At 40.8% G+C, this 13,487-nt stretch overlaps 1 long non-coding RNA gene across 4 annotated transcripts in view; it reads right to left on the bottom strand.

Moving 5' to 3' along the window:
* LOC148186163 (uncharacterized) overlaps positions 1 to 13,487 on the bottom strand; it is a 91,006-nt gene that overhangs the window by 52,370 nt on the left and 25,149 nt on the right. For all 4 annotated transcript variants that reach the window (XR_015775128.1, XR_015775127.1, XR_015775126.1 and 1 more), the window contains exons 5-6: positions 7,581 to 7,770; positions 7,283 to 7,374 (exon numbers count right to left, since the gene is read on the bottom strand). This is a non-coding gene — a long non-coding RNA (uncharacterized LOC148186163). The remainder of the gene's footprint in view (positions 1 to 7,282; positions 7,375 to 7,580; positions 7,771 to 13,487) is intronic.

Below are 13,487 nucleotides of genomic sequence, written 5' to 3'. Positions count from 1 at the left end.
GGTTTTTTTTTTAAATGTTCTTCTGTCAAATGTGCTGTTTATTATTTGTCGATTTGAAAATGACTAGGGAATAAACATGAAATGGAAATGGACAACATCCCTCATCCAGCTATAATGGAGTAACTTCTCATATCTGTCTTCATAATTTTGACATCAGTACACAGCCTGCGATACATATCCCTTGTGAACACTCTCATAGAAATCTAGCTGGCATGTAAGAGAGAGGAAAGGGAAAATGGAAACCTATTTGGGGTAAAGAATTTGGAAGAATTTGTGTATGCATTATAGATGTTGTACAATGTCCTTGCGCTTGGACGAATGCATGCTTGCAAACGGCACTGACTTACTGAGCATTATTCATAAATCAGTGAGATAGCCCTTAACTTTGCTTCAAAGGTAAGAAAGTTCAAGTGTTAAATATGCAAGAATGACTTAATGACTATGATGAAAGACTGTTCAATGCCTTTGAGATCTGTCATTTTATTTCAATGAGCTTCTTTTTGTACTGTAGCCTCAACTATGAAACATGTTTAAAAGAGTCACTTCCAGTAACTCGGCACAGCCGAGGCTGACCAAATGATAGTTAAAGAATTGTTTTCGGGATATGCACTTGTTCTTTTTCATGTTAGAACACATACATTTAATTTTAAATGGCACAGTTAATGATAATGCCAACACAATTCATCAAAATCAGGTTTGTTAATCGGTTTACCGAGTTCAACACACTTGAATTTTTATCTTGCAATCATGCACTGGTAACAGGTCCCTGGAATTACTTTTGGTAATGTGGGAATCACATTGCCCAAAGGCATCACGTGACAGATCCGGAAGTTGCAACAGTTTCTTGGCTAAGAGCGTTGACTTATTGAACGTCACCATGAGGTTGCCAGTTGACCAACCGAGAATCAAGACAGTCCCTGCTACTGATCAAGAAGCCAAAACCGTCTCCCAGCTTTAGCTTCATATATAGCATGCAGACATGAACATGTGCTGATTATTAGTTGGAACTAACTCTTAACAAGAAGCACCTTTATGAGCACATTTCACAAAATGTTGACCTTTTCCTTTAAATCCAAGCTTTATCCTAATTTACAGACAGTACAGGCGGTCTATAATGACAGAAGTGTTAAACTGAAAAAGGGAGAAGAAGAACAATTTGAAAGGTATTCAGGTTTTTGAGATTATATAGCAATGTACAGACATATTGGCACTAGAGACATATAAACCAATTATATCAAAACTAGTTCACAGTGTTATTGAGGCACTTGGCTGAGGGCTATGTTAGCGGAGGGTGCCACTCTCCTGCTGAAGTGAAGCTTTAGTACAGATCAAGGATATCTGCAGCTGGAGGGGAGGATGATGAAACAAAAGCTGAGGGGGCAATTTAGTGTTGAACTTTATATATGTTTCACAATTACTGCACATTGTTTTTTTGTGGTTGAGTTTTGAGTGGATAATTATGGTTTCTGGCTCATAAACATGTCAAACATGTTTACTTTTAAATATATTACAGTACAGCAGAATGTACTGACTGCTGTTTGTATACACAGTTTTCAGGTCTTTATAGAAATAAAGAAAACCTGTACAGCAATGCTAAATCCAGATAACAGGTGGCATCAGCTTCTCTGTATTTCCACTCTTTTGTTGTCATTGTTTGACATTTATTTCAGTTTTGACATTTAAACTCACAACGGTCCTGTTTCAACCCTCTGAAACCTGGGCAAATTGGCTTGCTTTCTCTCAAAAACATGGGAAAAAGGCAACGAGCACCAAAAGAAGAAATATGCCAAAACTTAAGTACAAAAACACCTGAAAATTAGTTTTTAAAAAAGAATAAATGAAAATTTAAGAGATGCCAAAAAAAAAGTATTTTGTAAAATAATTGAAATAATTATGAGAATTATAAATATTGTCTTTCCCCTTGATTTTTTTTTTTAAAGATAATTGTGTTTTTTCATTTAATTATTAGGACAGCATAAGTGTGAAAGGGGGAGAAAGAGAGAGAGGGGGGGTGACATGCAGCAAACAGCCGAGGCCAGAATTGAACCCTGGGCCGCTGCAGCGAGGACACAGCCTCTATACATGGGGTGCCCGCTCTATCCACTGAGCCACCAGGCACCCCTTTACCCTTAATTTTAATCAAATTATTTTCTAAATCTATTAATTTTTTAGCTTGTTCATTGTCTTCTTCCCCCATGTTTTTGAAAGAAATTGCACCAATATGCTCGATCAAAGTGTTGTACTCGTAAGAGGCATCTGAAAGCAACACAAGAAAAAGTTATGTCGCTCCAGGTTTCAGAGGGTTAAAGGAACAGCTCAGCTCCAAAATCCAAAATACAGATCTTTCCTTTTATCTTTAGTGGTTTCTAAAAAATGTTCTGTGTAAGTTACCAAGTGTTGGAGATATCGCCCGTAGAGATGTCTGCCTTCACTCCAAGATACTGGAACTAGATGTAGACAACTATCATTTCATTTATTTATTTATGTATTTATTTTTTGAGCACGACAAGCCAACTGTCACATAGTTCCATTATATCCATTATATTGAAGAGAAGGCAGACATCTCTGCGGCCAATATCCCCAACGTTCAGCAGCTCACGCCAAAACAATCTAGACTCATAAATGACACTGCAGGTAAGAGGGAATATATTTATTTTTATTTTGGCATGAACCATCCCTATAGGTCCACAGTACTAACACTGCATCACTATGAAACCCCTGCTAAACTGCATTGGTTTATCATATTGTTTTGGTTTTACCTAATTGTGCTGCTGACTTGGCAGACACTGAGACAAACTCTGCAAACCAACATGTTCCCACATATAGCTTGCATTATATATTGCCCGATAAAGAAAATGAATGTTTTTGACTCACTGTGATAGAATGAAATGCGAACCAGGAGGAGGGATTAAGCTGATCCCCACCAACAAGAAAATGTAATGATCACATGCATGGAAATCAAATACAGAGTAGAATCCCCCTTTTTTTTCCCCCCAGAGGCAAATCTCACACACACACACACACACACACACACACACACAAACACACCTCACAAACACACACACACACACACACACACACACACACACACACACACACACACACACACACACACACACACACACACCACAAACCACTGGCTTATTGCTTACAACTATAATGGACCACAATGCACCTGAAGCTAGATATGCTGTACTCTAAGAGGAACAGCGTCCTGTCAAAAGAGGCCATTTTGCTGCTGCCTTCTGGTCGTCTTTGCAGTTTCAGCTCATCCTCCCCCAGACACAGTAGCCTTAATAACCTCTTAGATGCTATGTAACAGCTCCTCCCATGAGAAATGGCTGCCAGTTCGACTCATGTGTGTGGGGGAGAGGGGAAAGGCCAGGGAATGTGTTCAGAGCAGAGATGCACGTCTCAGTAAGGCAGAACTGCACTCTTTTTTTTTCCATCGATAACACTGAAGTCATCTTCAGTATTTGTTGTGTATTATACAGCATCAGTGTGTCTGTCTATGCACCACACTCACAGTATCACAGCCAAAGTGTCTTTAACACTTTTTATGGTCAGGAAAAGATCATGTTAGGCATAAAATACTGGTTTGTAGGTACAGTCCCTGCTGGAAAAGCAGCAAAGTCTTGGTAAAAAAACAACCACTGGAAAACCAGAGACAGGTCCTTACAAAACACCCACATTTGGTGCCTAAAAAGCCACTGAGAACACAGTGACAGGAAAAACAGGGAAAGTTTACAACTGAATATCTGTTGGCTGCTTAAAAGTCGCTGGAAAAACAGGGACAGATAGCTACAAAACACCCGCATTTGGTGCCTGAAAAGCCGCTGGAAAAACAGAGACGGGTCACTAAAAACACCCATGTTTGGTGCCAAAAAAACCACTGGAAAAACAGGGATAGGTTGCTGCTGAACACCCGTTTGCTGTTTAAAAAGGATTGGAAAAACAGGGACAGGTCATTACAAAACACCAATGTTTGGTGCCTAAAAAGCAGCTGCCAAAACAGACAGATTGCTACTGAACAGAGCATCGACTCACCAAATCACAACTGGAGGATTCAGAGACATAAAGATAAAAATCTAATTATTGCATAATAGTTATTGTAAGCCATTCCCATTTTTAAACACACATTGATCGTAATGATACAAAAATGCCTTACTCCACCTAATGCATGTACTTCACTGCCACTTCTGACTTCAAAGAGAGCAGCTTCACACCCCCTGCAACCTCTCAATAATGGACCAGGGCCCCTTAAGTGATCTCTAATGGAAGCTCTTAGGGGAGGAGGCACTCATTCATATTCCATATTTCATCCTGCAATACCACCACTGCTGCAAATGGGTCAAAGAAAATGCCATTGCACACAGGCTTTTGACTCTCCAGGGAATTGCCGTAGCCAAAGGGGGATGAGGCTGCCGGTAATCCAGATTATATTGGGATTCTCTCCAACCCCTCCTTTTTCCTAATCTGTATTAATCCAAAACAAGCAGTGTGTGTCATAAGAACATGCCAGGGCATATGTGATAGTGTTGTCAAATATAGTCTTTATGCCCAGACAGGCTGAGAGAATCTGAATAGTTTGACATTTGGAAATATGTTTCAATCGTACCTCATGTTCATTCATAGCCGGTCGCTCTGCCAACTTGAATCCATTCATCTGGGTGACTCAAAATGCGCTCCACAATTTGTGTATTATGCAAATGCTTTCCTTGCAACCTCCACTGTAATTTCTGATGAAATTAATCAACACTGTTAGGGTGTAGTTAAAAGGAACTCATTGAGAATTATGACATGCTGGAATGAGGGAACTGGGGGAAGAGAGAGAAAGAGAGAGGGGAGAAAAAAAGAGCAAGGCTTGCTAATTAGCCACCTGCAAACAGGCACGCTGATCAACCCGCTAGCGCTTGCACAATGTTGTGACTTGTTTCCTCCATTAACCAGCGTGCCGAACACAGCTCAATCCTAATGCTTCATAATAGACAAAACCACAGCGGCTGTTAGGGGCCAACATGAACGTCGCCGCCAATGTCACCGGAATACAAAATATCAAAAAGGGAGACAGAAAGTGCATCAAATATTGATGTGCTTTACAACAACATCTGCTGTGTGCCATTTATGAAATATTCAGGGATACACACAGAGGAAGGGAGATCCACGGTGGCTTGTCATGATCCGGTGCTCTATATTGTACAGTATATATGCTGAGCCGTGGAGCAGAGCGTGAAAACAGAGCTACTGAAGCAGAATAGAGGGGAGGTGGGTATCGAAAATCCTCTTATGACACAGTGAACGCCTGCTGTAAGAGACTCTCCGGGGTAATTTAGACCAAAAGTGTTGGCATTTTATCTGCACTTTTTAAGTGGACTCTAATGACAGTGCTGCAAGATACAAGAGAGGATCATGGGACAGTGCATTGTGATCTTCCTGTTTTTCACCAACCCCCACCGCCAAGTCCTCAAGAATTTATCTAATCTATCTATATATCTATCTAACTCCTCCCCTCTGCTCCCCAACATTTCCCTCACCCACCTCCCAATCCCATCTTGCCTCCACTCCCTTCTTGCCTCCCTTGTACCATCTCCTCTCTCCTCCCCTCCCCTCCCAGTGTGTTCTGGGACCCCGCTAATTCAAAGACCAAGCGGCACCTCATATCTGCGATCAGTCGGGTTTAACCAAACTCCCTTAGCCTGTCGACACATCCCGAGTTCAAAGAAGACAAAAGGAAGTGTGGCTGTGGGAAGAGTCACCCCCATCCCACCCCACCCCACCCCCTTAACTCCCCTAAATCTTTTAATCATGACACTGACAGAAACTATTTTTTTCCCTTTCTATCTCCCTTGATATGCAAGTATTTTCTGTTCTCCTTCTCTTTCGTCTCATGTATTTAACATCCCTCTTGCTCACTTTCCTTCCGTCTTACCAAATAGCCGATCCTTCTTCTTCTCTCCCTCCCCGTTTGACAGCACTCACCCCCCCCACTCACCCGTAGTTGTCTGCCTACTGTAGAGCCTTAATGAGTACACTGCCAAGGTCTGTAAATTATTCAATAACTGGGAGAAGAATCTCTGATTCCCCCCTCCTCCCCTCCCCCTTGTTATTCCGAAAATAGACTGTCTTGTGTTGGGAGTGGATCATTCACAGCTGTTGGAAATTGAGATGCTTATTGTTCCATCCTGATGGAAAGGTGAGCGCCAGATTTGATTTGAAATATTGGAACAATTATGATCCTATTACTTTGCATCACTGCCAGCAGCCTGAGAAAACAGCTATGCATCTTCTGTGGCTCTCTGGACAGAGCTATCTTAACACTGAGAAAACAACCCTTATGACATCATCAGAGTTGTTTATTAAGACTGTGAAAATCACTCTAATGATAACAACATTCATCTGTGGGGCTCAAAATGCGCTCTACAATTTGTGGATCGTGCAAATGCTTTCCTTGCAACCTCCGCCGTAATTTCTGATGAAATTCTTGTTCTCTGTTGCATCGATCAGATATTATTTTAACTTAAGACTCAGCGATGTGCATATTTGGCTACAGACTCAAACATGTCATTTACTTTACTGAATGGATTACAACTATTTTTTGCAGGTATTTAACTCAAAATGTTGGCATTCTGCAAACCACAGATACCTTACATTTGCACATTACTTTGTAGCTGATGCATAGAAGCAATGCTGTGGTTAATGTGTGTTTAGGTTTGTACAAAAAACCACTTGGTTACAGTTAGCAAAGATCATGTTTTGGCTTAAAATACAATTTTTGGGGCACAATCCTTGCTGGAAAAGCAGGGATGTCTGGGTAAAGCTTCTCATGGCACTATTGCAGCATGTTAAACAGAGCCAGGAAGCTACAAAACATAACATTTGGGGCCTAAAAAGCCGCTGGTAAAATAGGGGCAGGTTGCTACAAAAAAACTCACATCTGGTACCAGAGCCGCGGCGACATGAAAAGATATCACACTGGGCCCCACCACCAAAGGCCACGCAAAACCTGATGGATCCTCCTCATAGAAATAATATCTGTGGTTATAATGCTATGAAAGGAGCCATTCTGCTTAATGAATGCTTTTCACTTTTGATATTTTAAGTACATTTTGAACTTTTACTCAAGTAACATTTTGAATCCAGGACTTTTTCTTGCAATGGAGTATTTGTAGACTGTGGCATTTCTACTTTTCCTTAATAAAAAATCTGAGTACTTCTTCCACCAATGGAAACAACATCATAATCAAAGCTTCAGTTACTATCAGCTGACATGTCATTTGCTTACCTCCTTCTTCATTTGGGAGTAGGGCTGGGTCATTAGTGGGGGTGCATGGGGAGACAGGGCTGCTGAGGATGAAGCTTCATCTGTTCTTTGGCCTGACACCAGGAAGAGACAGGGACAACTGATTTAGTATGAATAGCTTGCTTAAAGTTTGTACATTGATAAAATGACGACTTGAAGAGGAGCAAAATGTAAACACTCAGAAATTTCTGTGAAGTTAAATTAACTAACCTGAGGGGATCAAACAGCCCATTTCACTACAAAATAAACAGGCTGATTTCCACCACTCACAGTGACTCACCTCTCTTTGTCAAGAACTTGGTGATACACTGTCACCATTTCTTTTCCTTCTCCTGTTTCTTTTCGTTTCCGGTACTCAGACATTTCTTTTGGAAGCTTTCATTTTAGGGTCAGCTCCACCGATACTCTTCACTTCACTTTGCTAACAAGTACCGATTGTGCCAGGTGTGGCGGCAAGATCAAACCATTTCCTGTGAATAGAAGAGGGGAGGGGGCAACACAGAGGCTCCTGGATGTTTACTTTTTCTTTTTTTTGAGAAAAACAAGAAAAGAAAAAGCTCATAGGTTGTTGTGTTAATGAACTTAGGTTCATAATTAGCCATTAAAAAAATTCTTAATGTTCTCGTATTTTTTAGGGCCCCTGTCAGTGATAGGCCATTAGAATTGTTCTAACTTTCTCTCCCACAAAGCATCACTGCCTGGTACCTGAATAGCCACTTGAAACACAGCAATGATTTGGTAAATCACAACTGGTTTTGTCTTTTTTTAGTCCCTAAAGCCTCATTCCTACTGCACAAAAAACTCACTAACACCCGCTAACATCTGGCTTTTTAATGCAATAAGAATGCGTATGATTGGCATTCACATCCAAATGACCCTGCAGTTGACACGAGTTTTCATCGCCTCTGGCTCTAATCAGCATTAATGAGAACACAACACCCATAAGAATGCACTAATTTCAGCTACTTAACTGGCAAGATGCAATGACATGCTGACACTAATTACTCTCCATCTCTTCCTAAACAGTGCCAAAACATTATTTCAAATTAGTCTGCAACGAGTTTAAAAGAGACACTGAATAAGTAAAAGGTATTGTATATAAAGAGAAGAAATCACTAAAAAGTTTTCAAAGGCCTCTGTTCCTGCTGCTGTCTACGGTTTACCTCTTCTCCTGCATGTCCGTGATGTCGCACGGACACACCAACAAAACGACCCACACACACACGCACATACACAAACTAACAGCACCTGCTGCAGCAGTGTGTTCACTGGCAGTGGGGATGTAGTCTATTTCCTATATTAAGCAGGTTTACCCGTTAGAAAATCCTACATGCACGCACTAATTTTGGTAGGAGTATAACAGTGGTTTGCAATGGTCTGTTTGGAAAGCGTCTCACCAAGGTGACACGCCATACATCATCCCCTCCACCTTCTTACAATAAAGCTCATGTACTACATCACTCTAGAAATTTTGATATGATATGAATCGTGCAAACGTATTCATTTTTTGCAGAAACATACATTGCCAACATTTTCTTCTGGCGACTTTGGCTGAGACATTTATGGTTCCCAGAGGAGGAATCCTAATGACATTAGTGATACTCTGAACTAGTGATCCCCTAACTCTTGCATCATCACCAGATTCACATTTGTGTTTTTGAGTAAAGTGTCCTAATATCTCTTTGGATGGATTCCCACAAAATTTGGTGCAGAGATTCATGTCCTCTCTCAGCATGAATGCTGCTGAGTTGCATCATAGGAAATGTAGGAAGCAGGGTTTTTGGACCTTGAGTCATACTAGGAAATCAAAGTCAGGATATCTTGTCCGCTCCTGCATTGATGTAGACCGTATATTTTTAAAATATGTCTCTTACAAATCCACTGACTCTATGGAGGTGAAATACTAAATCACTGCAGTACCTCTTCTTTATCATATATGGGTTTTAGCACATGCACGTACAGGTAAAATGACTCATAATAGCTGTGACATGACCATCCTTTCAGTTTCAAAGCTTAACACAATGATTTCGCTAAAACTAATAATCATCTTTCAAAATGCTTTTTTTTTTCAATACTCACTGTGACTAAGAGTTTTGCTCTGAAGATATAAGATAAATGTATGTATATGATGAGTTACAAGCTCTGTTAAAAGCTCTGTAATATAAGCTGGGCTATTGCTATTTATTACTCTAAAAGTGATCAATAAAACACTCTTAACTTAAGGGGAAGCCATTGAGTGTAAGGCAGTGAAAGTGGCAGATATCTGATCCCTTCATTTAGTTAAAGATCTCTGGCTGCTGCAAATGTGAAGAGCTTCATGGTCTCATCAAGAGTCAAAATAGTTAAAACAGAATACATGTGAACTGCTTTTCCATGATGTAGTTTACAAGTTTTTTACACCTACTTGACTTAGTACCCTCCTGCAAGCGTTATACAGTGTAGGCCTATGACTCACATTTACATGTAGGTTAAATCGCAGCAGCTGCCCTGCGTAGGTAATGGAGGTGAGACTTTAAGGCCCAATTCTCAACTGTGCAGCACAAGTACACCACTCAAGGTCTTCATATAAAAGCATCTGCAGTTTGGGTGCAGATAATTGGCCTCTTTAGTGGGTTCCTGTCTCGTTTTACCTTGATAATGCACATAACAAAGTTCCAATTACCAGATGTCCTTTGTGGCTGCCCAATTCTGATAATTAGGATTAAACCTGTAGTTATATGCCCCAGTCTATTTTTATCTATATTTATCCTTCACACTATTGTGGACCTGCAGTCCTATTATCTTTGTCTTTCTCCACGTAATTTGATAGAGAAAAGTCATTTAATGACCTTTTTTGTTGCTAATTTTAAACTGAATTTAGCACGAAGGTAATACAAGGCTGACTGAGCCTATGCTGCAATGTTATGAACTGGGCGTCTGTGGCGCTGTTACCAAAATCATGAATGCTGAGCTTGTGGATGCATTTTCCATCACCCAGCAGTGGTTAGTTCACCACAAAGGGGTAGGTGGAGGTAACGCAACAGACTCGCTCTTAAACTTGCATCTCAAAAGCGATGCTCGGCAGCACATTCTCATTCCGCACTCGTATAGTAGCATCACTGTGTTAGTGCTTTTTGCATAAGAACGCTACACCAAGCTAAAAGGCCGCTGGATGGCATCAGGTGATGGCGCAGCAGAGCAGAACTGGTTGCGTTGTCATTATATGCCAGTGGACAGTCGGACAGCACCTGCTGCATCCACCCAACACGCAAACGGGTGGTGTCACTTGAGTACATGGCCGGACTTAAGCTGCCGAGTGCGCATGAAACGTGGCAGGACGGTATCAGATAGAAACCTGCCAGTAATGAGGTAATACAAGGAACGTGAAGTTGTCTATAGGGTGGGCAGGAGGGGGCGTGGATGGGTCCCACAAACCTGGACTTTGATGTAGAAGTCCTGTCTTCACTTTTCGTGTGAATATGATGTGTTTTTTCTATACCTATCCAGGTGCCTCCTTCCCCTAATCCTAACTGTCTGTGACTTTGTTGCCTAATCCTAACTATCAGTGCCAGCATGAGCGTTTGTTGACGTTCCAGCATTGGTTGCCATATACTGTATTTGTTTAAACATGATCACGCGCAGCATCATTTCAACATGTGCATCTGTTGACATCAAGGTAGCAACATTTTTTAACATGTGCAGACACACAGGGATAACTTAACATAATATTTAGATTCAAAAGTCCACTGCAAAGGTGCAATATGTGACAACCTGGGATGAGAACATGCTGCTGTTTGGATCTCTTGGAAGCAAGATTCAAAAACAAACCTGCAACTATCACTTACTGATAGGTGTCAAAGAGAACAAAACAGAGATCTTCGAGATTGTAACTTTACAACTTCACAATCCACAAGACTTTATTCCCTGTTTTGGCGACAGCTTTAGTTTCTGGTGGTAACAGGAAGTGCAATTTAACACTTTTGGAGACAGCTAGACACCCCTGGAACAGTCACTTTGTCAGAAAAACAACATAAGAATAACTGCTGCATCTATTTACAGTGCAGTCCATTGCTGTTTTAATGAAGGAAGCAGGCAATAATTGGCCTGTTCTCTTCATTCTGAGAGCAACTGGGATCTGATTTTATGCTGCACATGGCATGAGTCTGCCAACAGCAGGGCATAGTGAAAGGAATTGGACTTGGAGGTGTGCAGCCTGTCGCCTGCAGCTCTTCATCCAGCAGCTCACTGTGGCTGCCCTTTCTTATTCTATTACTCTCTGTGATATTTCAAATTCATCTACTGCCAAAATGATTCTGTTGTCTTGTTCTGTATGACAATAGTGGTTAGTGTTAACCCTCACTGTCACATTTCCTGTGAGTGCCTCACAATAAAAATCAATTCCTGTTTTTACAGCTGATTGCTTTCAATGCAAAGCTGCTTTAGTAGGAAATGTTTTGTTTGTATTTGAATCAGTAACTTAATATAGAAATAATACAGTGTAATTACAAACTGTAATGCTTGATTAATACGTACTGGTCCCAGCAAATAGCTTTTGAATGTGAAGCAAGCAGCAGTGTCTGGGGCAGAAAACTGAAGCCAATGCAGAAAGTGCTTAAAAATGCAGTTCCTCTAATGGCCACTGGAGGCTGTTTCCAAGAACACATCAATCCCCATTGACCCCCATGTTAAAATGCCCTACTTTACAGCAGAAATAAACATTTTTACATACTGGTACAAAAACTGTTTAGGTTTCTATAGCTAATTTCACCTTTTATGGCCAGTGATGGGGTTGAGCTCTTATGTAACCCCTTTGAATGTTAGTAAGGCTGCCTTGAGTAACAGGTGGGGACCATCCATTGACAAGTCGCTACCATGATGACAACATTGGTTGTAACATAGCCTTGGCATAACTCTTTGGTCACCTACAAAAGTCGTGTTCAGCATTTGGTTGTACTAAAAGTTCTTCTAAGGAGTTGGACATTCCATTTTTCCTGTAGGTACATTTTGTTTTGATGTTTAAAAGCCTTTTTTTTTGCTAGCAAAAATCAGCACTGATCACATGATCACAGTTAACGTGCTGTAAATGCAACATCGTTGACAAAGCTAGCAGGAAATATTAGGGTTAACTTAACTCTCATCAAATTTGGTCACCTCTGGCTCCAAAAATCCAAGATGGCAATCATCATAGCTCCAAATTTTCAGCTTAAAAACCAAGCCCCCAGGAACAGTGCCAGGCTTTTGCATAAAGGCCACAAGTGGAATTAAACCGTCCAGGTCTGTCACGTGATGACATGGGGCTGAAAAAGCCTTTTTCTCATTGACTTTGATTGGGAAAGCGACATCTGTAAATCAGTGGATATATAGTCAAAATCCCAGCAGAAATAGTTCATTTCACTGTAAGGACTTCATCCATTCAGACCGATAACATTTGGAAAATCTAAAAAGAGCTGCAAATTTAAATCATTTCATCCCTATTCAAGTTAGTGGAGCGCTAAACTGGAAGTTGACCATTTGGTCGGTGGAATTTAGCCGCTTGGGCGCACTTGGCAGCTGTAACCCTCCAGGTACTACAGGTTAAGTGTAAATAAGCATTTTGGGCTTCATTCACCTTTAAACAACTTTCATAGGAATGAATGGCATACAGCCTCCTTCGCTGTATCCAAGTCTCCTAATGCATGTTCAAAGCGAGAGTCGAGAGTCATGGTTGCTATATTCATTATCTTATACAGTATATGGTGTGAGGGCAATGTCATGGTTTGCTACTGACAAATAAACACTACTATATATCAAACTATGTATCAAAATGGGTTCTAATTCCATGAAATCTTGGCATGTCTATTCTAACATGTTTTCTAACACGTCTTCTTATGAAAATCTGAACGACAACTTTAGTTATATGAAACAAATCCTAACACTGCCAAGAGATAAGAAATGTCTACCAGAAACCATGATACAAAAGATCACAGAAGGAGTTGACATTTGTATAGGCTCAGCATTATCATCTCAACCATTCACCAGTAACTGTACACACACACACACACACATACACAACCACCTCCCCCAGAACAACCACTCCATCATACGAGGTGTCAGAAGAGGATCAAGAGATGATGAAACAGCTTCATGTGCTGTAAGACGTCGTGCTTTTGATCAGATCCCCAACCCCCACCTCCTCTTTCTCCCCTGCCGCTTCTCTCCTATTTCCCAG

The sequence above is a fragment of the Plectropomus leopardus genome, chromosome 20 (assembly GCF_026936395.1).
Source record: "Plectropomus leopardus strain MGB_pleo_1.0 chromosome 20, ASM2693639v1, whole genome shotgun sequence".
Classification (NCBI taxonomy): Eukaryota; Metazoa; Chordata; class Actinopteri; order Perciformes; family Serranidae; genus Plectropomus; species Plectropomus leopardus.
Note: the sequence above shows the minus strand (reverse complement) of the source record. Positions and strands in the feature narration are given on the sequence as shown.